Below are 25,432 nucleotides of genomic sequence, written 5' to 3'. Positions count from 1 at the left end.
TTACTTGGAGGGGAAATTATACTGTCACTTAGTTAAAATTTTAGAGGTAGCATTTGTAGGGAAAACTTACTGGATAGCGGTATACTCGGGAGATAGAAATTGGAATTCTAAAGCAGTGAATAAGTGGGGCACCATACATTATCTCATTAACAAGATTTTGGTTGGATATTGTAAAAACTAATTTATTTATTAAAAAAATCCAGGAACTTCCCTGGTGGTCCAGTGATTAAGACTCTGTGCTCTCAATGCAGGGAGTGGGAATTTGATACCTAGTTGGAAAAGTAAGGCCCCACATGCTGTGGCCCCCTCCAAATAATTCCATCCAATAATACTCATGAAATATCCACAGTATTCTGTATCCTGTTGCAGTATTGATGATGTGAAAATCAGTAAATATTCCCTTCAGAAACTTGGAGTCTAATGAAGGAGACAGGCATGGAAACAATTCATTATTCATTATAGTAACTTATAAGGGGCTCTTTAATAAGCAAATAACAAAGTTTCCACAAGCCAGCTTTCACAGCTGCAAAATTACTCTGGACTAGTTCCACCTAAAACTACAGCCATGACAAACACAAAATCAAAATAATGATGATGATTCACAGCATTCCCAACATATATAAGGAAGGAAATAGAATGAAAATACTAGAATGAAATCTGGTGCGTAGCATTGTAAAATCTGTTGCATAATTGTAATGTAGCCTATACACAGACTCATATTTTCTATAGGATAGATAACAAATTTCCAACATTTGTGAAACAGAAATGTCCACATATACAAAAATCTCATATAATTTATTAAAGAAAAAAATCCAAATTTCATTTTAAATGTCACATGGTCTGAAGTTTCTCAGAAGATGTTCTTTAAAATTAATTATTTACTCATTTTTATTGTTGTTTGTACAGCATCTTTGTTTCTGGACATGGTCTTTCTCTAACTGTGGTGAGTAGGGGCTGCTTTTCCTTATGATGCACAGGCTTCTTTTTTTGCAGAGCATATTTCTGTGTACGCGGTGTTCAGTAGTCACAGCACGCCAGCTCATCAGTTGCCCCGTGCAGGCTCTAGGGCGCACAGGCTTCAGTAGTTGTGACTCAGGGTCTCCAGCGTGTGGACTCAGAAGTTGTGGCACCAGGCCTTAGCCACCCAGTGCTATGTGAGTTCTTCCCCTACTGAGGATCAAACCCACGTCCCCTGCATTGGCAGGCAGATTCTTATCCACTGTACTACCAGGGAAGTGCAGAAGATGTTTTGTTCTATATTTTGATTCTGGTGCCCAATAGCAATAGCATGTACTTGAGCTAGAACAAAAGATGAAATGCTGAATTATAATTTTGATCATGTGGAATTAAAAACTCAGAAAAATATACTTCTTTCTTCTTCCTCCCTACACCTCAAAAAAGTGTATATATACAAGACAACTTACAAAGATGAATCAAATCAACAATTAAAAACCCAGAAAATGAAAAGGAAAAGGAAAATAGGATTAAAAAAATGTTGTAAACAGCTTATTTAAGCTATTTGGGTTAGAATATAGTATGCTGGAATGTGGCACAAATGGGACCTTAACCTTTTTATCACCTGTGTGTGTGAGAGAGAGAAAGAGAATGAGAGTCTTGAAATTTAGAATTTATTGCATAACACTATTTTCTAAAGAGAAACACGATCATTCTTGATACTGAAGTTTAAGTTATAGTGCAATCTGGTGACATGTTTCAAATGCCAATTTTCTTATATTGCCCCATACCCTTATAGGCAAAGATAACAAAAGCAATGGGAGTCAGGTATTTGGCTCTCTGACGATCTAGCTTATTTAGGGGATAGATTTTAAATTCTCTGAAGAATTAGTGAGTTGATACCCTTCCTGCTATATTACAGGGATAACAAATTGAACACCCATTAACTCCATTTACTGAGTTTTTGAAAGCTTTCTGTTTCAAGACAGAGCTTTTGAAGTTATACTCCTCGACAGGCGGCTGAAGCACCTGTATTCATTACAAAATAAGATCACAGCTGTGTGTTGTTAGTAGCTGAGCTGGGGCTATGGCACAAATTGTAGAACCCAATAAAGAAATGGAGGAAGAGTCAATGTGGAATGCCATCCCAAGTTTCCATGAAAGTAAGCAAAAGGAGTGTATCACTGACACTTCGTGACGCCAATTGTCTCGCTAATCCTGTGCGCACTGCTTGCTGAACCCAGGGAAGACAAGGCGTGAGCTATGAGGCTGGAAGGAGACTGGAGCAGCTGTAGGAACTGCAGACACGTTTATTCTCTCCTAGTAGCAGGCGTGCTATATTCTCTTTTCTCGTGGCTGACCCAGCGGACACAGCCATGATGCAACAGTCATGTGGCTGCTTTTTAGTTGGAGCTCACATAGGCATCCCACAGGCAAACCCACGACTAAGCAAGTACCTCACGACATGCATGCACCGTGCTATGAATGATCTTAGGTGTTACACAGTATTATTTACAAAACGTGGGGCTAGAGAGCCTGAACATGCCATCTTGGCTAATTTGCTCTCTCCACATAAGGAGATATCATTGAAGCCCCATTTCTGTTTTGGATGATTTGAGGACTTAATAAACTTCCAAAGAAGATAAGAACAATGTTTTATTTTATGTATTTTGCCTTTTATTGAGATACAATTCACATATAATAGTGTGTAAATTTCAGGTGTGCAGCGTGTTGATTAGATGCACAGGTGCTATGATATGATTCCCACTGTGGTGTTACTAGCAGCCCCATATTGTCACAAAATTGTCACTTCTTTTTTGAGGTGAGAACAATGAAGACCTAGCCTCATTATCTGAAGAAATCTTATTATCTAGTCATTTATTATCTGAAGAATGAATAAGTTGAATGTGGTATTGCTGATTATAATCCCTATGCTGTACATTAGATCTCCAGGATTTATCCTCCCATCACAAGTTCATTCTCTGAAACATCTACCCAATTACCCTACCCTGTCATTCCTGGTAACTAGCATTCTGCTTTCTGTTTCCATGAGGTCAGGTTTTTTTATGATTCTACATGTAAGTGATACATGCAGTATTTGGAGAGATGGGGTTGTTTTAGCTGTAAGAAAAGCCAAGACAAATACACACACAAATAAAGCACTTGAAGAGTTTTGGAGCTACCTATGCTATTTATGTACTTACTAAGATAAACCAGTAACAAGATGTATATAGATAACTAATTGAAGTGGCTTGGAGAATATAGTAGAGTATCATTTTAGCTTTATGTGCCAAATTTATAAAACAATCAACTTTTAAAGATGTTTACCAAAATGACTTTGGTAATAATTAATCAATTTGCTGATTAAATAATCAGTAATGAACATAATTTCTGATAGTACTTAGAAGTATTTACCCCCAAATATTTCTCACCCATGGCAATAACTACATCTCATCTGTGTAAAACATGTAAATATGTAAATCCATATACAAATAATAGGTGAAAAGCTTGTATCAGATAGTCCAACATATGTAACAAAATATGTAAGTAACAAGTTGAAACTCATGGGTCAGCTTCCATGCCATTTATGTGTGATGGATGGGTTGTGCTTTTGCAACATAGCATTACTCAGCTTTCTGTTCGTGGAAATGGAGGCATTCTTTTTCCTCATCTACTCTTATTTCATGGATGTATGATTTTTTCCTTACATCTCTGTAGACTTTAATCTACAGAGAAAGAGAGAGAAAGGGAGATACAGCCAAAGAAAAGGAAGCTTTGAGTTTCAAATATAATTTTTAATATTCATAGAAGAAAAAAAAAGAAGTCTTGAAAGTACAGATTTCTTTTGCAGAAACCAGAATTTTGAAAGAATCGAGATTTGTGGTCCTCTGAGCCAAAGTAAAGAGAATGCAGAAGATAACCTCTGAGAAGGTTCCTGGCTCCTTTTGAGGCTGCAGTAGATAAACTGGGACAGAAGAGCCAGAGAGACAAATAGGCTTAGAAGTTACAGGTCTTGCCCACTGCTTCTGGGCTACAAATTTCACTTCCATTGTTTTCTGGAGCCCTGAACGCTGGACCTACCTGCTGACCCAGGGGCTCCCTGGCAAGGATTTTCCAGCAGAGAAGCCCCATCAGAGCCTAGATGGAGGATGTGGTTGTGTCTTACAAGCCAGCGCCTCTCCCACAACTCGAGGAGGACAGAGCTGGGGGCTTGAGTCATGCTAGAGCCGGGGAATGGGACAGCAGGGGTGGTTACTGTGCGCTAACTGTTTTGAGGGAGCAGACCAAGTCTTACACACACCACAACAACCTAAGTGCAACTGGTGTGACAACTAGATACTGCTGTCACAGTAAAGTGTCACATCAATTATACCCCACAAAAAATATGACCTTGACTTGGAATTTCCTGTGGGCTCAGTGGGATCATGGTAGCTGCATATCTGTAGAGAGCTTGTGGAAGTAGGTGTATAGCTGATTTCTGCCCACCATTTCAAAGAATAAAGGACAGACAGTGGTTAACAATTCTATATTCCTCACAGTAGATCTTTGTTTACAAGGCTATGTGTAATGTAAGAGTGATCTTGAGCAGAGAATTTGTACTAAAGAGCCACGTTCTCAGTTCAGTTCAGTAGCTCAGTTGTGTCTGACTCTTTGCGACCTCATGGAATGCAGCACGCCAGGCTTCCCTGTCCATTGCCAACTCCCGGAGTTGACACAAACTTATGTCCATTGAGTCAGTGATGCCATCCAACCATCTCATCCTCTGTCGTCATCTTCTATTCTTGCCTTTAATCTTTTTGAGCATCAGGGTCTTTTCAGATGAGTCAGTTCTTCTCATCAGGTGGCCAAAGTGTTGGAGTTTCAGCTTCAACATCAGTCCTTCCAATGGATATTCAGGACTGATTTCCTTTAGTGTGGACTGGTTGCATCTCCTTGCTGTCCAAGGGACTCTCAAGAGTCTTCTCCAATACCACAATTCAAAAGCATCAATTCTTCAGCACTCAGCTTTCTTTATAGTCCAGCTCTCACATCCATACATGACTACTGGAAAAACCTAGACTAGATGGACCTTTGTTGGCAAAGTAATGTCTCTGCTTTTTAATATGCTGTCTAGGTTGGTCATAACTTTTCTTCCAATGAGCAAGCATCTTTCAATTTCATGGCTGCAGTCACCATCTGCAATGATTTTTGAGCCCAAGAAAATAAAGTCTGTCATTGTTTCCACTGTTTCCCCATAAGTGATGGGACCAGATGCCATGATCTTAGTTTTCTGAATGTTGAGTTTTAAGGCAACTTTTTCACTTTCCACCTATACTATACATTGATTTGAAAGATTTGCACTTTAACTAAAGTAAAAATTTATTTAAGCTTATGTTTCTACATTTTACAATTCATTACAACCCCACCTCCACTTACGCAGTTTTTGAATAGCCAGAAGAAATGGGATATAAAATTCAAAATTTGCAGAAGTTACACAGTGAAAAATACTACTCCCATCTCTCAAATTCACTAGTTTATCATATGATTTCCCTCTCCAAAGACAGACACCAAGACCAGATGTGCCTTTAAATTTGACCTACCTGAATCTGGTTTCTTGATCCATCACCAAAAGAAAACTACCTTGGCTCATGTTGCTAAATCACCAACTCTAACAGGTGTTCAAAACCTGCATCTCCCTGGACCTCTCAGTAGCAATCACTGTTGGTCCTTGGCCTCCTTTGCAAACTCATCCTTTACTACTGAGGGTAAATTTGAAGTCTTGAAGTCTTGATTTTAGGACTTTCATCTTCCCTTAAGTAAAATCATCCATATCTGCAGATTCAATTACTGTCAGACTATACAGATGACTCACATTTTAAATCCATGTTCAGGTCCATATATCCAGCTTTTCACTGGATACTTTCTTTGGATAGCCCAAACCTATCTTAAAATCATCAGGGACAAAACTTAGCTTGTGGTCCTCTCCTCCAAACTTGGGTTTCATACCAGTGAGCACCACCACATGCCAGAACCCTTAGAGCAATCTTGGATGTCTCTTTTTCTCTTTTCTCATTATTTCTAAATTTTTAGTAATCCCTAGTCTCTTGGTCTTTTTAATTTTGATTGTCTTGCTTCTTTTTCTACATCCAGACACAATTACAGCACCCCTGAAGCCTTCCTTTCATAGCTGGATAACAGCTATAGCCTCCTAAGTATTTGACTTCTACATGTTTTGAATTTTGCTCATATTTAATATACATGTTTCAGTGTGTTATTTTTCATTTTTAAAAACCTACTCATGTCACCTTCTTTCCTTAAAATGTTTAATATCTTGTTTTTCTCCTTAGAAAGCAGCCAACACTCCCTACAGTGGCTTATGAGACTGCATTACCCATCCCCTACATATAGAGCCACTTTGACCCAACATAGCAGCTTTGCAAAAATAAGAATAAAGTGAATCTTCTGAGAGATCTACTCCTGTGCTAGTTTCTAATTATAATTCAAGGGAGAATTTGTTTGTTTGCTCCCTAATAAGATAACACTTCATTGAATATAATTTGATGCAAGGAAATTCTTATATTACTGGCAGGAGATTCTTATATTACTGGCATTGTATTTGGAGTTCTGTGGATTCAACTCCCCAAAGAGAAAAAATATCCCCAGAGACTCAAGTTACATTTTCCTTATGATTACAAAGAATTAGACTTGTATCTGTAACTTTAACATTGTCACCTTCTAATTTTTGTACTTGCAAATTTTATATCATTTTCTTTTCAGAAATCTGCCATGTATTTAAAGATATTTTGTAATATTTTACACGGCATTGGTATGATATGCTTCCTTTACCTCATCAGTTAGAAGTTCATTGATAGATTTCTGCTGTGGAAGGTTCTTGTCTTTCTGGATGGATCCTGCTTGGAAGTGATGCATTGTTTACTTATAATTTTGGACTTGGTTTAAAATATTTCACCTGATATATTTCAACTAAAATGATAGGTGTGATTAGCCTATTATTTTTAGTTTTTTTTCTCATAAATCTTTGGAAGAAATATGTTTACCTTATGCAATTGGTTAGCTGGCTTCTCTCCTCCTCCCCCACCCAGAAGAATCTCCATAAACTAGAACATCTGTTTTTGAGCTATAGAAGAGTTAGTGTAATTAGGGATATCTCTTTCTTGAACTTTCAATAAAGCCATATAGATTTTCACATTTTGTACAGATCTTCAGCTGTTATTTCAATATCTACTAAGACTATGATCTATTAATGTTACTGACAATTTTAGCCATGTTGGAGTAACAGGGACCTGATTCCTGAAACTATTGAAAACCTAAACCAAATATATGAAGCAAACTTTTCAAATGTTGAACATCATTCAATAAAGGACAATGGCCTTGAGAGATGGAAAGTAAGTGAAGGGAACTTTATAATTGTCACAGTTTACTGCTGGAGAGTGTTTCCTGAGCCTGTCACATTCTGGGGGAAACCAAGCCAGGCCAGGTCAGTCTAGGTTGAGGAGACAGAGTTGGGAGGCCAGAGAGAAAAGGGGGATGAAGTTCACAGGAAGGGTGCTGGAGAGGGCTGCAGAGAGTGGTGACATCACTACAGACTCTACAGACACTAAAAGGACAGTAAGGAAATGCATGAATGGCTTCAATTCAGTCTCTCAGTTGGGTCCAACTTTTTGTGATCCCACGCACTGCAGCATGCCAGGCTTCCCTGTCCAACACAAACACTTGGGGCTCTCAGTCATGTCTGTCAAGTTGGTGATGCCATCCAACCATCTCATGGATGGCTTTATATCAGTCAAAACACTTGGATAAATCCCTTGAAAGACAAGCTACAAAGACTCTAAAAAATAGATAATCTGGCTTGTCACATAGGTATTAAAGAAATTTATAGTTTAAAAATGTCCTGTAATGAAAGCTATCTTTGTGGTTTCACTAGTGAATCCTACCAGAGAAGGCAATGGCACCCCACTCCAGTATTCTTGCCTGGAAATCCCATGGACAGAGGAGCCTGGTGGGTTGAAGTCCATGGGTTCGGTAAGAGTCGGACATGACTGGGCGACTTCACTTTCACTTTTCACTTTGATGCCTTGGGGAAGGAAATGGCAACCCACTCCAGTGTTCTTGCCTGGAGAATCCCAGGGATGTGGGTGCCTGGTGGGCTTCTGTCTATGGGTCACACAGAGTCGGACACAACTGAAGTGATTTAGCAGAAGCAGCAGCAGTGAATCCTACATAACATTTAAGAACTACAAAATCAACACAAATGCTTCTGAAAAATTAAAAAGCTTATATTTGCATTTATTCTGTGAGGTTAGGTTGAGACTGCCCTTTATCATTGTTTGCTGATTTCAAAGGCTTTGGGGAATTTCTCAGAACATTTCTTTGGAAGGACTGATGCTGAAGCTGAAGCTCCAATACTTTGGCCAGTTAGGTGAAGAACTGACTCATTGGAAAAGACCCTGATGCTGGAAAAGATTGAAGGCAGGAGGAAAAGGGGACAAAAAAGGATGAGAGTGTTGGACTGCATCACTGACTCGATGGACATGAGATTGAGCAAGTTTTGGGAGTTGGTGATGGACAGGGAGGCCTGGCATGCTGCAGTTCATGGGGCTGCAATGAGTCGTACACGACTGAGTGACTGAATTGAACTGAACAGAACGTTTCTAATGATAATTACTACTACTGAATTTTACAGGCATCATTCTGGTTACAGCTGTATTTTTTAATTTGTTTCTTTGCTTTTTATGATATGGTGCTCTTAGGATTTTATTTCAAGCAGACCAAATGTCTGTTTCATTTGAAAATTTGCAGGGGAGAATTGTATCTTGGCGAATCCGAATCTGAAATTTCTGTTATTATTCAAAGTGGTTTGAATTTGTAAAGACTTATAAAAATATATTTAAGTACTTTTATTATTTTGTGAAAATCAGGATTCAATTCTATAGACTAAATTATTGTATGGTCTTTGTTTCTCATAAGTTTCTTACATTTTATGATTTTTACCATAGTCCATAAACATGTATTAAAATACATAAAAGGAGACAATATTCTTCCACATCATTGACTTGCAAAATTTTGTCATCTGAATTTTATAAAATTAGAATCAAGTAATTTCCATTGACAGTTTAGGAAGAGCATAGGTTGTTCTCATAGGTTGGTCTCTTTCTATGAAAACAAACTGAAAACCTCAATGCTTGTACAATATTTAGATGAAATTTTGGATAATTCTAACACAAATAACATAAGTAGAGTGAGAAACAGATATTCCAATATGTATCAAAAAACCACTACCTATTTGATTAATAACAGTACAGTTTTGCTATCTTAGTATGCATTACTGAAGTTCAATAATTATTCAATTTGATGTCATGCATGTTCCACAAAATTCTCAAATATAACTTGCATATGAGATTTTTTAATTTGTATATAATTGCAAGTAAAACTTTAAGATAGTTAAAGTGTGTAGTATGATGACTAATACATGTACACATTGTGGAAGTATTCCTCTACAAAGTTAATTTCACTCATCTCTCATATTTTCCTTTTGGTTATATATATTTTTGGGTGAGAATGTTTAAGTTCTAGTCTTACCAAATTTCAATTCTACAGTATAATGTTATAAATCATAGTCACCATATTAAATATTAGAGCCTCAGATTTTATTCATTTTATGACTGAAAGTTTTTAGACCTTTTTACCAATCTTCCCTTATTTACTCTAGCCCCCAGGCAATCGCTTTTCTATATCTTCTCCATGAGTTGACTTTTTTTTTTTTTTAGATTCTACATAAAATTGATCACCATATAGTATTTGTCTTTTTCTGTCTGTCTTATTTCACTTAGCATAATCCCCTCTAAATTCATCCATGTTGTCACAAATGGCAGTATTTCCTTTTTTCTCATAGCTGAATAATATTTCATTGTATATATATTCTAAATCTTCTTCATTCATTCAATGGACAGTTAGGTTGTTTCTAAGCTTTAGCTATTGTGAATAATGCTGCAGTGAATATGAAAGTACAGATACCTCTTTGAAATTTCCTTTCCTTTTGGCATACTCCTAGAAGTGTGATTGCTACCCCATACAGTAGTTCTATTTTTAATTTTTTGTGGACCCTCCATCTTGCTTTCCTTGGTAGCTGTACCAGTTTATATTCCCACAAACAGCCACAAAAGTTCCCTTTTCTCTGCATTCTTATTGCATGCATGCATGCTTAACCACTCAATCACTTCCGACTCTTTGCAATCCCTTGGACTTTAGCCAGTGAGGCTCCTCTGTTCATGGGATTCTCCAGGCAAGAATATTGGAGTGGGTTGCCATGTCCTTCTCCAGGGGATCTTCCCAACCCAGGGATCAAACTGGGGTCTTCTGCACTGCAGGCAAATTCTTTACCATCTGAGCCACCAGCCCATTTATCTATCTTTTTGATTCTAATCACACTAAAGATGTGAAGTGATACCTTATTGTGGTTTCTATATGCATTTCCTTGATGATTAGAGGTATTGTGCATCTTTTCCTGCACCTGATGTCCATTTGTATGTCTCTGGGAAATTTTCTATAGAGGTCCTTTGCTCATCTAAACACTTTTTCTCTTCTTATTGAATTGTATGAATTCCTTGAATATTTTGAATGTTAAATCTTTATCGCCTTTATTGAACATGTGGTTTACAAATATTTTCTCCCATTCCACAGGTTGCCTTTCAGTTTATTGGTGATTTTTTGCTGTGCAGAAGTTTTTTAGTTAGATATAAACCCACTTGTTTATTTTTGCTTTTGTTGCCTTTGCTTTTGGTGTCAAAACTGATAAAAAACAAATCTCAAGATATATACCAAGGAAATTGTTCACTATGTTTTTTCCTAGGAGTTTTGTGGTTTTAGATCTTACTTTAAAATCTTTAATTCATTTTGAGTTGACTTTTATGATGTAGGATAGGGGCCCATCCTTTATTCTTTTGCATTTGGCTGTTCAGTTTTCCCAACACCATTTATTGAAGAGATTATCCTTTCTCCATTGTATATTCTTGATTCTTTTGTCATAAATTAATTGGTCATGTGTACATGGCATATAACAGAAAATTAAATTTAAGCACTGCTTTGAGAAATTTTATTGCTATTTTATTCTTGATTTGAACCAGGTTTAATAGAGATAAGCCATATTTAAAATGTGAACTAATGATATAATTGATTGAAAGTTGGGAAAAGAAAGTTTTTTTCTGGGGGTGATTACTGGGTGGAAATATTTCTTAACTCTTCTCCTTAGCATTAGTTTATTATATTTTAGAATATAGCCTTTGTGCCCTAATGCTCTAGTCTTTCCAATGTCAAAATGAGTCAAAGATTTGGAGAGCCTTGAATATTCTTTCTTATTAGAATTAATACTTCTTTATTTTTCAAGAGATATGCTCTTTTTAAGCTTTAAAAAAAAATAAAATCCAAAGTAGAGTTTTAGTGGGGAGAAGGCAATGCCAGCCTAACGATGACAGTTCCCAAAAAGTCATTTTGTACATCAAATAGATCAGTACAGACAAATTATATTTTGAAAACTGAGGTAAACAACATATTACTAAATGTGAGTTACAGATTAAGAAATCTGAGTTCAACAATTTTGAAAATAAAGTGATTTTAATGACTGAGTCAGAAGATTTTAGTAACAAAATGATCATTTAATTATGTGTATTAAACAAGAATGTGCACAAAATGGAAAAAATAGTAAAACTCATTGCTGGTCTATAGCTGTTTTTGTATAGTTTTTAAACTGTACACAAAACTTGATAATGCTTCCTTGTTTATAAGCCATCTGGTCATTTTATTAAGACATCTGTTTGTTCTTTTTATAAAACTTGTAGTGCAATCAGAATAGATTTAACTTAAATACAAATTGGAGATTGAATTTGTAGGTGTTCAAAGAAAGAACAATAAAATAAAATATACACTTTTTCTCTATTGGCAGTGTTGTTGACATAAAAATTTCAGGAATGGCACAAGGAAATATAAGTTTTCTACCTGAAAAACATTTCTTCTTTTTTCTCACTAAATCTTCCCTTGCTCTGATCCTAAATGGCTCTGCCTTTGCAGAGTAAAAGTACTGAATCATTACGGTTTAAAATTTAATGTAATTCAGCTAGTTGGCAACTTCTAAAAGCTTGAGTGATCTAGCTGAAGTGAAATCTTTTGTAAACATAGTGGGTTTTATTGAGAGGAGACATGAATTATATGCTACATTAAAAAAAAAAAAAAAAGTTTAGATGATAGACCTCTTCTCCCACTTGTCTTTCTCCTCTCACATCTAGAATATGGATCCTTTTATTTTCTAGAAGGCATCTGATGCTGATCCCCAAGAACTCTGACAGTACTTTTCCCAATCTTATCTATGACCTTGTTATGATATGAATGCTGTGCCCCTTCAAAATTGAAATAGTGTGATAGTATTAGGAAGTGGGGCTTTGGGGAGGTGACTAAGTTTAGATGAGGCCATGAAGGTAGAGAGTGATTAGTGCTTTTGCAAGAGTCATAAGAGAGCTTGCCACCAGAACCTGACATGTTGGAACCCTGGTCTCAGACTTCAAGCATCTTCAACTGTGAGAAATAAATGTATGTTATCCCTAAGTAAGGGTTACAAGGACATGCACTCATCTTCTCCTGCAAGAACACCAAAATTGCAACTAGTTGCTGAATAACCATTGACAGGAGAATGTTGGATCACCCCCCAAAATATACCCAGGTGCAAGGGAAAAGGAGAAGCCCCAACTAGATGACAGGAGGGGTGAGTCCATGTTTAGAATCAAGCCTCATACCCACCAGAGATGCTCAGAGGGCACAAACAAAACCCTTGTGCACTCCAGCACCCAGAGAAAGCAGTGACCTCCAAAAGATTGAACCAGACCTGCCTTGGAGTGTTTGAATGTCTCCTGTGGAGGCAGGGGTTAGCAGTGGCCTGCTGCAGGGGCAGGGGCTCTCGCTGCAAGGCCTGGGAGGCGAGGCATGTGGCATAAGTCCTCCTGGAGTAGGTGTGGCATTAGCCCCACCCTAGAGTCATGGAGCAGAAGACTCACACTGGAGAACAATTACACCAAAGAAGTTCTTGCACTGTTGCAAAAGTTCTAGGGTCCACAACAGATTTCCCAACTTTGGATTCTGGCAAAGAGACTGAGAACCTGCAGGGAATTTGAGTTTGGAGGCCTTTGGGACTTGACTATAGAACTTCCAAAGGAATATGGAAACAGACTCTTGAAGGGCACAAACAAAACCTTGTACACAACAGGACCCACAAGAAACTGAGCCAGACATGCGTGTGAGTGTCCCAGAGTCTCCAGCAGAGGTGTAGATCCACAGTCAGGGGCACTGAACGCAACAGTTCTGGGAACCACGGCTTCTGGCATATGTCCTTTTGAAGGAGGTCGCTATTACTGCCATTAACCCTACCATAGATGGCCTCAGCCCAAACCTACAGGGAAGGAACACAACCCCACCCAATAGCAGAAAACAGCATTAAAGACTTACTGGGCATGGCTCTTGCATTTACAGAGCAAGATACAGTTTCCCCACAGCCAATCCCTCCCATCAGGAAGCTTCCACTAGCCTCTTACCCTCATCCCTCAGAGGGCAGATGGAATGAAAACCACAATCCCACCAAACTAACCAATCTGATGACAAGGCTCACAGCCTTGTCTAAGTCAATAAACTATGAGTCATGCCATGTAGGGCCACCCAAGATGGATGGATCATGGTGGAGAGTTCAGACAAAATGTGGTCCACTGGAGAAGGAAATGGCAAACCACTTCAGCATTCTTGCCTTGAGAACCCTATTAACAGTATGAAAAGACAAAAAGGTATGACATCAAAAGATGAACTTCTTAGGTCACTAGGTGCCAAATATACTACTGGAGAAGAGCAGAGAAATAGCTATAGAAGAAATGAAGAGGCTGAGGCAAAGTGGAAACAACACCCTGTTGTGGATGTGTCTGGTGGTGAAAGTAAAGTACAATGATGTAAAGAACAGTATTGCTTAGGAACCTGGAATGTTAGGTCCGTGAAGCAGGGTAAATTGGAAGTGGTCAAACAGGAGATAGCAAAGTGAACATCAACATTTCAGGAGTCAGTGAACTAAAATGGGCCAAAATGGGAGAATTTAATTCAGATGGCCATTATATTTACTACTGTGGGCAAGAATCCCTTAGAAGAAATGGAGTAACCCTCACGGTCAAGAAAAGAGGCCAAAATGCAGTCCTTTGGTGCAATCTCAAAAATAACAGAATGATCTCTGTTTGTTCCCAAGGCAAGTCATTCAATATCACAGTAATCCAAGTCTATGCCTCAACCCCTAATGCCAAAGAAGCTGAAGTTGATTGATTCCATGAAGACCTACAAGACTTTTTAAAACTAACACCAAAACAGATGTCCTTTTCATCACAGGGGACTGGAAAGCAAAAGTAGGAAGTCAAGAGACACTTGGAGTAACCAGCAAGTTTGGCCTTGTAATACAAAATGAAGCAGGACAAAGGCTAACAGAGTTTTGCCAAGAGAATGCACTGGTCATAGCAATCACCTATTTCCAACAAGAAGACATGACTCTACATAGGGCATCACCAGATGGCTCTGGTGTTGACCAAAGTCAGATTTATTATATTCTTTGCAACTGAAGATAGAGAAGCTCTATACAGTCAGCAAAAACAAGATCAGGAGCTGACTGTGGCTCAGATCATGAACTCCTTATTGAAAAAAATTGAGACTTAAATTGAAGAAAGTAGGGAAAACCACTAGATCATTAAGGTATGACCTAAATCAAATCCCTTATGATAATACAGTGGAGGTGACAAATAGATTCAAAGGGTTAGATCTGATAAAGTCCCTGAAGAACTATAAATGGGGATTCATAACATTGGACAGGAGGCAGTGATCAAAACCATCCCCATGAAAAAGAGCTGCAAAGAAGGCAAAATGACTGTCTGAGGAGGCCTTATAAATAGCTGAGAAACAAGGAGAAGTGAAAAGCAAAGGAAAAAAGGAGATATATGCATCTGAATGCAGAGTTCCAAAGAATAGCAAGAAGAGAAAAGAAAGCCTGCCTGAGTGATCAATGCAATGAAATAGAGGAAATCAATAGAATGGGAAAGACTAGAGGTTCCTTCAAGAAAATTAGAGATACCAAGGGAACATTTCACACAAAAATGGGCTCAATAAAGGACAGAAATGGTAGGGACCTAACAGAAGCAGAAGATATTAAGAAAAGGTGGCAAGCATACACAGAAGAACTATACAAAAGAGATCTTAATGACCCAGATAACCCAAATGGTGTGATCACTCGCCTTCAGCCAGACATCCTGCAGTGTGAAGTCCAGTGGGCCTTAGGAAGTATCACTAAGAACAAACCTAGTGGAGCAGATAGAATTCCATCTGAAATATTTCAAATCCTCAAAGATGATGCTGTGAAAGTACTGCACTCAATACACCAGCAAATTTAGAAAACTCAGCAGTGGCCACAGGACTGGAAAAGGTCAGTTTTCATTCCAATCCCAAAGAAAGGCAATGCCTAAAAAATATTTAAACTACCGCACAATTGCACTTATCTCACAAGCTAGCAAAATAATGCTCAAAATTCTCCAAGCTAGGCTTGAACAGTACATGAACTGAGAACATCCAGATGTTCAAGCTGGATTTAGAAAAGGCAGAGGAACAAGAGATCGTTCTATGATCTTTGGATCATAGAAAAAGCAAGAGAATTCCAGAGAAACACCTACTTCTGCTTCATTGATGATGCTAAAGCCTTTGATTGTGTGGAATGAACTGTGGAAAGCACTTAAAGAGATGGGAATACCAGACCATTTTACCTGTCTCCTGAGAAACCTGTATGTGGGTCAAGAAACAATAGTTAAAACCCTGTTTGGAACAACTGGCTGGCTCTAGACTGAGAAAGGAGTGTGACAGAGCTGTCTGCCGTCACCCTGTTTGTTTAATCTATGCATTTCTCACATCATGAGAAATGCTGCACTGGATGAATTACAGGTTGGTGTCAACATAGGCAGGAGAAACAGCAGCAACCTCAGATATGCAGATGATACCACTCCAATGGCAGAAAGTGAAGAAGAACTAAAGAGACTCCTGATGAGTGTGAAGGAGGAGAGTGAAAGAGCCAGCTTAAAACTGAATATTAAAAGAAAAAAAAAAAAAAAAAGATCATGGCATCCAGCCCCATTCCTTCATGGCAAGTAGAAGGGAAAAAGGTGGAGGTGGTGACATACTCCGTCTTCTTGGGCTCTAAAATCACTGCAGATGGTGACTACAGCCACGAAATCAGAAGACTTTGCTTCTTGACAAACCTAGACAGTGTGTTGGAAAGCAGAGGCATTACTCTGCTTACAAAGGTCTGTATAGTCAAGGCTATGGTCTTCCAACTTATGGTTGTGAGAGCTGGTAAAGAAGGCAGAGTGCCAAAGAATTGATGCCTTCGAACGGTGGTGCTGGAAAAGAATTGTGCGAGTTCCTTGGACAGCAAAGAGATAAAGTCAATCAATCTAAAAGGAAATCAACCCTGAATAATCACTGGAAAGAGTGATGCTGAAGCTGAAATTCCAGTATTCTGGTTATCTGATGTGAAAAGCTGACTCAATGGAAAAGTCCCTGATGCTAGGAAAGATTGACGGCAGGAAGAGAAGGGGGAAACGGAGGATGAGATGGCTGGATGGCATCACCAAAGCAATGGACATAAACTTGGGCAAACTTTGGGACACAGTGAGGGACAGGGAGGCCTGGCGTGCTGCAGTCAATGGGGTCACAAAAAGTCAGATAAGACTGCGTGACTGAACAGCAACAAGAACATGATTTGAATACCACCAACCTTTTAAAATATTAAAAATATCCCCCCTGTGAACTATTCCTTTTCATGGGCCCTCATGTTGTAAAACTTGATTTGCACAGATCTCTGATCCTAAATAGCCTGGGCAAAGACTGAAGTTCATTGTCATTCTGTACAAGAACAGGCATTACAGGTTGGCCAAATGCAGAATTAGCCCTGCTCAATTCCTGTGTTTAACAAATGCTTTTTTAGTACCTTCTATGTGTCAGAGACTATGCTCAGTGCCAGATATATAATAATAGCAATTATAAACTGTAGTATAAGAGCTTGGTAATACAAGCCAATTAGTGAGTGTAGTAAGTACTGTGAGGCCAACACAAGGTGTCTTAAAAACTTTCTCTGACCACCCCCATGCCCCAGCCCCTGCCATCGTCTCATTGGGTTAGATACCTCGAAAATGAAGGTGGCAAGCTCTGAAAGGCTTCTACAAATATATGGTGTCTAAGCCAAAAACTTAAACAAAGCAAGACTTGGCCAGATGAGAAGAAGGCAATGGAATGAAAGATTATCTCAAGGTCAAGGAACAGTATATGCTAATTCCTTCTAGATTTTTAGGGAGACTGATCTACTTAGTGATTAATGAATATTTCAGTAATGCTGAAATATAGTGTTAGGGCAAAGGTAGATTATGCTGTGTAGAAAGATGAGCTTAGTGAATAAGCAGATGCCTTTTTCAGGATATTTTCAAACCATATTGTGATATAGCTGTATAGCTGGAACATCCTTATTCATCTTAAGAATTTGAACTTGGAAGTATTCTTCTGCCTATATGAACCTAATCCATGACATATATAGCCCATGTGCCTGTGTAGCTTTTTGCTTGCATCCTGGTTTCTACTCTTCTGCTCCTCTGGGATAGAAGCTTCTACTCTCCTCAAATTCCTGTCCCCTTCACCTGGTTTTCACAATTCTTTGCATTTTGTTGGTTTACTAGTAAGAGTTATCCAGAGAAACAGAACCAATAAGATAGATAGATAGATAGATAAATGTACAGATATATAATACAAGATAGATAGTTAGGGAGATAGATAAAGATAGAGATAGAGACACAGAAAGAGATTTATCACGAGGGATTGGCTCACATGATTATAAGGCTGAGAAGTTCTGTGACCTACCGTCGTCAATTGGAGGCCCAGGAAAGCCAGCGGTGGAGTCCCAGCCCCAATACTGAAGACCAGGGGAGCCAAAGGCGTAAGTCTCAGTTCAAGCCCAAAGGCCTGACTCAAATGCTAATCTTCCAGAAACACCCTCGTGGACACACTCAGAAGTAAGGTTTTACCAGCCATCTGGGCATTGCTTAGACCTGTCAAGTCTACACATACAATTAACTATCACAGCAGAACAATGTTCCCTAATGCTTGAGCACTGCCCCTCTTAGGCCACTCTGATCACTGATTCACCTACTCACTAACTCTCTTAACTCTCATCTTGGACACGTATATGAATAAGAGTTAGACTAGACTGGCTATTCCCGTATCTGTCTGAAGAATGTTAATTTCTTATGAGGAGTACAAGTCCCATGGTCAAGTCTATCAGGAAAGTGTTGTGAGGGATGGCTCTGGTTGGAGCCCCACTGATCTTGGACAAATCCACATCAGCCACATAGGTGAGGCCTTCATCAGGCATAGTGAGCTACCAGCTCATAAAGAGCTGCATGAAGGAACAATAGAATGGGAAAGCCTAGAGATCTCTTCAAGAAAATTAGAGATACCAAGGGGACACTTCATGCAAAGATGAGCACAATAAAGGACAGAAATGGTATGGGCCTAACAGAAGCAGAGGATGTTAAGAAGAGGCAGCAAGAATACACAGAAGGACTGTACAAAAAAGGTCTTCATGACTTAGATGACCACGGTGGTATAATCACTCATGTAGAGCCAGACATCCTGGAATGAGAAGTCAAGTGGGCCTTAGGAAGCATCACTCCAAACAAAGCTAGTGGAGGTGATGGAATTCCAGTTGAGCTATTTCAAATCCTAAAAGATGATGCTGGTAGGGTGCTACACTCAATATGATCAAATTGCCAACATCCATTGGATCATAGAAACATCAAGAAAATTCCAGAAAAATATCTACTTCTGCTTTATTGATTACACCAAAGCCTTTGTGTGGATCACAACAAACTGTGGAAAATTCTTAAGGAGATTGGAATACCAGACCACCTTACTTGCCTCTTGAGAAGTCTGAATGCAGGTCAAGAAGCAACAGTTAGAACCAGACATGGAACAATAGACTGGTTCCAAATTGGGAAAGGAGAAAGTCAAGACTGTATAATATCATCCTGCTTATTTAAGCTATATGTAGAGTGCATCTACATAGGAAATGCTGGGCTGTATGAAGCACAAGCTGGAATCACGATTGCCAGGAGAAATACCAATAACCTCATATACACAGATGACACCACCCTTATGGCAGAAAGTAAAGAGGAACTAAAGAGCCTCTTGATGAAAGTGAAAGAAGAGAGTGAAAAAGCTGGCATAAAACTCAACATTTAAAAGCTAAGATCATGGCACCAGTCCTATCACTTCTAATAGATGGGGAAACAATGGAAACAATGGTAGACTTTATTTTCTTGGGTTCCAAAATCACTGCAGATGGTGACTGCAGACATGAAATTAAAAGACGCTTGCTCCTTGGAAGAAAAGCTATGACCAACCTACACAACATATTAAAATGCAGAGACAACGTATGGCAAAAATCTCTACAATATTGTAAAGTAATTAGCCTCCAACTAACAAAAAAATAAAATAAAATGCAGAAACATTACTTTGCCGACAAACGTCCATCTAGAACAGGTATGATTTTTCCAATAGTCATGTATGGATGTAATAGTTGGACTATAAAGAAAGCTGAACACTGAAGATTTGATGTTGATGAACTGTGGTGCTGGAGAAGATTCTTGAGAGTCCCTTGAACTGCAAGGAGATCAACCAGTCTATCCTAAAATAAATCAGTCCTGAATATTCATTGGAAGGACTGATGCTGAAGCTGAAACTCCAATACTTTGGACACCTGATGCGAAAAACTGACTCATTTGAAAAGACCCCAGTGCTGGGAAATATTGAAGGAGGGAGGAGAAGGGGGCAACAGAGGGTGAGATGGTTGGAGGGCATCATTGACTCGATGGGCATGAGTTTGAGTAAGCTCCAGGAGTTGGTGATGGACAGGGAAGCCTGGCGTGCTGCATGCAGTCCATGGGGTCACACAGAGTTGGACACGAATGAGCGACTGAACTGAACCATGAGGTTCCTGTTGCTTCTCTGGCTCCCCGGAGGAGCTGGCATGAGACAGATTCTTATCACCCCTTGACTCTGATAAGATGGGCTCTCTGCCCTGGTTGCCTTGGAATAGAGCTGCAGAATTGTCAGAATCTCGAATCACACAGCTGCATTCTTGCATCTCCAGCCATAGAGCACATCACAACATGAGTCATCTATTTCCTTTCATTTCAGGGTAGTCCTCTTGGGTGTGTGGACAGGATGGCAAGGACCTAGTGCCTTTGGAGAATCTTCTTTTCAGTGTGTGAATGATTGCTTAAGTCTGAAAGTGCCTTGTCACATCTTCATCAGTGAAATCCTTCAGACCTTGCCTCATCCTGTGTGTGCTGACCTGCTGCGACCAACGTGCACCTCTTAGAGACTCACGAGTTAGGACTTCGCGAATATGAGCAGTCTAGTAGTAAAGACATTTGATCATTTTGTTCAACTCAGTATTTCCTAATTTATTTCAGTGCAAAGTTTTCCCCACAAAATCCTTACTAAAACCACAGGGGACAAACACACTGAGAATCACTGGACAAAATATTGCTGTGGAATTCACATCTTTCTCCTTTGGAGAAGCTTATAAGTGTCAGTTTCATTTGCATTCCTGTAAGAATTAGTATGTTCTCTCTCGTTGACTGAAGAGTATGTTTTCACATTCAAGGACAGAACCTCTAATTCTCTAAGGTAAATGTCTGCATTTAGTTCACTGCCTTCAGAAATTTTGTAAACATGCAGTAAAACCATATTCTCTAGAATAAAATACTACAGTTTTTTTTTTTTTTTTCTATCGCCAAATCTCACATTCAGAAGAGAAACAAGATTCTAGGGTAGCTCACGTTTGCTGAAACCAAGGCACTTGTTATTTTTACACAAACTACCTTAAGGAAGACTGCTCCTTGCTGTTTAGAATATGAAGTTAGCTGAGGGAAGATGGGCTACTGCTATTGTGTAGACACATCCCATACTTTAAAACTCCTAAATTTTGCCCTCTAGTACTTGATTTAAAAGTGGTATCAACTTAATATACATTTGAAAACCAAATTATCTTCTTTTTTTACTAGTTAGGGATAAACTGCTTTTCAGCAGTTTAAGGGGTGATTTTGGATGACAAATGATGCCATAAGTAATGCTGCCTAGGGAAAAAAATGCATCTGGAAATATTTCCATTAATTAATCTATAAATTTTTAAATTTAAAAGGTACTCTCCAGAATCTGGAAAATGATATGAGGAATATTGACTACTTAATCTTAAAATGGTAGGTTTATATTTTATTTTTAGATGAAGAATAAAATTTATTGAAGTGAAGGGATAATTTAACAATTGACAGAATGAAGTAAGTGCTTCACAGAGATGGGCTGATGTTTCCTTCTCTGATCAGATTATTAAGGAATTTTGGTTGGCATCTTACCAGTGTGTGACTATTAATCAGTGTAAAGCAATGAATAAAAAAATGGCTTATACTAAAAGCAGAGGCATAGATTTTTAAATTAGTTATTAAATGTTCAACAACTTAATCAGCATTTTATGGTTAAACTGATATTTAAGGATAAAAGCCTTAGGCCTTTGAAACTGGCTATTATGAAGATATATATATATATATATATATATATATATATACACATCAAAATATTATAAAGATATATTTGACTTTAGAGAACTCAAAAGTTCCTAATAGTTTAATCAAATTTGATTTCATAATATGAAATTTATGAAGTGCTTAGTAGGCACTTCATAAAATATTTGTTACATGAGCGAATGATTTTCTTATTGGTATTTAATTCTAATAGGTGCTATTGAGTAGAATAAAATTATTTCAAGAGGGAAAGAATTCATAATGTTTCTGACCAATAGCTCTCTCCCTTCTCTCTCTCCCTCAAGCATCTTACCCACCCTCACAGCACAAACACACCTTCAAACACAAGCACATAAACTCTTGCCCCTGAATCAATGTAAAGTGCATTCTAATGAGATACAGCTAATTAAAAACTGAAAAACCATTGTCTATCCAACTGGTCCCATTCCGAGAGAGAGGATGCAAGTGAATGCATTAGTCACAGAAGTTTTCTTGAGTTTGAGGGAGATGGCAGACAGATAGGAAGCAATGAAGGACCTTCAAATGTGGTGCCAGAGAAACAACTCATGTGTGAGAGGATCAAATCAAACTGCATTGATGACAGTGTAAAATCTGTTTTTGACAAGTTGTGAAAAGGTTAATAAGGTGAGAGTGACTTAGTACAGAAAAAAATATTAATATTTCAAAATTTCATTTTACTAAAAGAGGGATTTCCCTGGTGAAATTTTTTCCCTCAGAGGGTAAAGCATCTTCCTGCAATGCAGGAGACCCGGGTTTGATTCCTGAGTGAGGAAGATACCCTGGAAAAGGGAATGACAACACACTCCAGTATTTTTGCCTGGAAAATCCCATGGACAGAGGAGCCTGGCAGGCTACAGTAGATCTTTGGGATCGCAAAGAGTCCAACATGACTGAACAACTAAGACTTTCACTTCACCTTTACTGAAAGAAGCAGGGAAACTTCCAGAAAAGAAATAACATTTTTAACTTGAGGAAAGAATTGGGAACTAGGCATCTTTGAATCTCTAGAGCCTAACATTGTGTGACATAGTGAATGCTCAATATTGATTATCAGTATCAAACTATTAGCTTCTGAGAAGGCACTGCATACCGTACTGGCTTGACGCCTCAGAGAGACTGGTGCCTGGGCTTAAATTTAACTTCCACCACTTACCCTGTGGCCTTGGGAAATTATCTCCTTCATAGAAAGGAAATGATAGCACTGTCCAGATTACATGAATGAATATATGCCAAGTCCTTTAAACTGTACTGGTATGTTAAATGCTATATTAAGTTGTGCTGAGTGCTGAGTTGTTCAGGCATGTCCAACTCTTTATGACCTTATGAACTATAATCTGCCAGATTCCTTTCTCTTTGGAATTTTTCCAGCAAGAATACTGGAGCAGGTTGCCATTTCCTACTCCAGAGGATCTTTCCAACCCAGGGATCAAGCCCCAGTCTCTTAGATCTCCTGCATTGGCAGGCAGATTCTTTACCACTGTGCCAGAAATCAAGTTTAATACAGCATTTCTTTTCTTTCTTTTGTAAGTTAGGGACAGTTTTTATAAAAGTCTGGGGAAATTGGCAAAGAAAACAAGAAATTGATCTATGTATGTTCTTTTGCTTAGAGTATTTGATAAAATGCTGATTGAAATTGGACTTACCAAAGAAGTTTAGTGATCATATATAGGACCTAATTTATAGAAAAATGTGGTAAATTATTTCCCAAGGTTTTTTGTACAAGAGAAAATAAAATATCATGTGCCCTTGACATAAAGATACTCTTATCAGATATATGTACACATTATATATTGAACATATGTATAATGTACAGAAGTTATTTTTTATAATTAATTCTAAACATTAGTAATAGAATTTTATGACTGTATGAACCAAGAGATTCTTGGTTATATTCTTTCATTTTCCAGATAAGAAAAGAGACTCAGTGAAAGTAATCAGTATTTCAATGACACACAGCCAGAACTCTGGAGTAATTCTAGTGTTCAATGCCTTGTTCATTACAGCATGCTGCCATTAAATCACAAATTCTTTTCTTGACTCACATGTAGTCTTTTCAGAGGAAAATAGAACTTGCAAATATTATTTAAGCCATAAATATCTTACTTTATAATTTCTTAATAATTTTGTTAGTTGTGTAAAAATTGCATTATACTTTATAATATTTTAAGCAATGTATGAAAGTATAAAAATGTCTCTACAATGAAATTAAAATTAATACTTCTTCAAAATAATAAACACTAACAGAAGATAAATTTCCTTCCATGTATCTTTCTAAGGATAAATGCGATGCAAAATGAAATAGTAAGACACATAGAAATTGTTTTAGTATTTCTAAATATTTTAGTATTTCTATTCTATATTCTAATTCTATATTCCAATCCCAAAGAGCAATGACAAAGAATGTTCAAACTACCACACAGTTAACTCATTTCACATGCTAGTAAAGTTAAAAATTCTCCAAGTTAAGCTTCAAGAGTATGTGAACCGAGAACTTCCAGATGTTCAAGCTGGATTTGGAGAACGTAGAGGAATCAGAGATAAAATTGCCAACATCCTTTGGATCTAGGAAAAGCAAGAGAATTCAAGAAAAATATCTACTTCTGCTTCATTGACTACATTAAAGCCTTTGATGGTGTGGATCACAACAAACTGTGGAAAATCTTGAGAAAGATGGGAATAACAGTCCTACTTACCTGCTTCCTGTGAAACCTCTATGCAGATCAAGAAGCAAGAGTTAAAATCAGGCATGGAACAGCAAACTATTGCAAAATTGGGAAAGGAGTACATCAAGGCTGTATATTGTCACCCTGCTTATTTATCTTCAATGCAGAGTACATCATGCAAAATGCCAGGCTGGATGAAGCAAAAGCTGGAATGAAGATTGATGGGAGAAATATCAATAACCTCAAATATGAAGATGACACCACCCTTATAGCAGAAAGCAAGGAGGAACTAAAGAACCTCCTGATGAAAGCAAAAGAGGAGAACGAAAAAGTTGTCTTAAAACTCAACATTAAAAAAATGAAGAAAATAGCACTCGGTCCCATCACTTCATGGCAGATGGGGAAACAATGGAAACAGTGATAGACTTCATTTTCTTGGGCTCCAAATCATTGCAGATGGTGACTGCCATCACAAAACTAAAAGACGTTTGCTCCTTGGAAAAAAAGGTATCACAAACCTAGTTCAGTTCAGTTCAGTCACTCAGTTGTGTCTGACTCTTTGTGACCCCATGAACCACAGCATGCCAGGCTTCCCTGTCCATCACCAACTCCAGGAGTTTACCCAAACTATTGTCCATTGAGTCAGTGATGCCATCCAACCATCTCATCCTCTGTCATCCCCTTCTCCTCCTGCCTTCAATCTTTCCCAGTATCAGGGTCTTTTCAAATGAGTCAGCTCTTTGCATCAGGTAGCCACAATATTGGAGTTTCAGCTTCAACATCAGTCCTTCCAATGAACACCCAGGACTGATTTCCTTTAGGATGGACTGGTTGGATCTCCTTGCAGTCCAAGGGACTCTCAAGATTGTTCTCCAACACCCCAGCTCAAAAGCATCAATTCTTTGGCACTCAGCTTTCTTTATAGCCAACTCTCATATCCATACATGACTACTGGAAAACCTAGTAGTTTTCACAAACCTAGACAGCATATCAAAAAGCAGAGACGTTACTTTGTCAACAAAATTCTGCATAATCTACACTGTAGTTTTTTCAGTAGCCATGTATCAATCTGAGAGTTAGACCATAAAGAAGGCTGAGGGCCAATAACTGATGCTT

This window comes from Cervus elaphus, chromosome 7 (genome assembly GCF_910594005.1).
Source record: "Cervus elaphus chromosome 7, mCerEla1.1, whole genome shotgun sequence".
Lineage (NCBI taxonomy): Eukaryota > Metazoa > Chordata > Mammalia > Artiodactyla > Cervidae > Cervus > Cervus elaphus.
The sequence above is the reverse complement of the archived record's forward strand: the minus strand, read 5'-3'. Positions refer to the sequence as shown.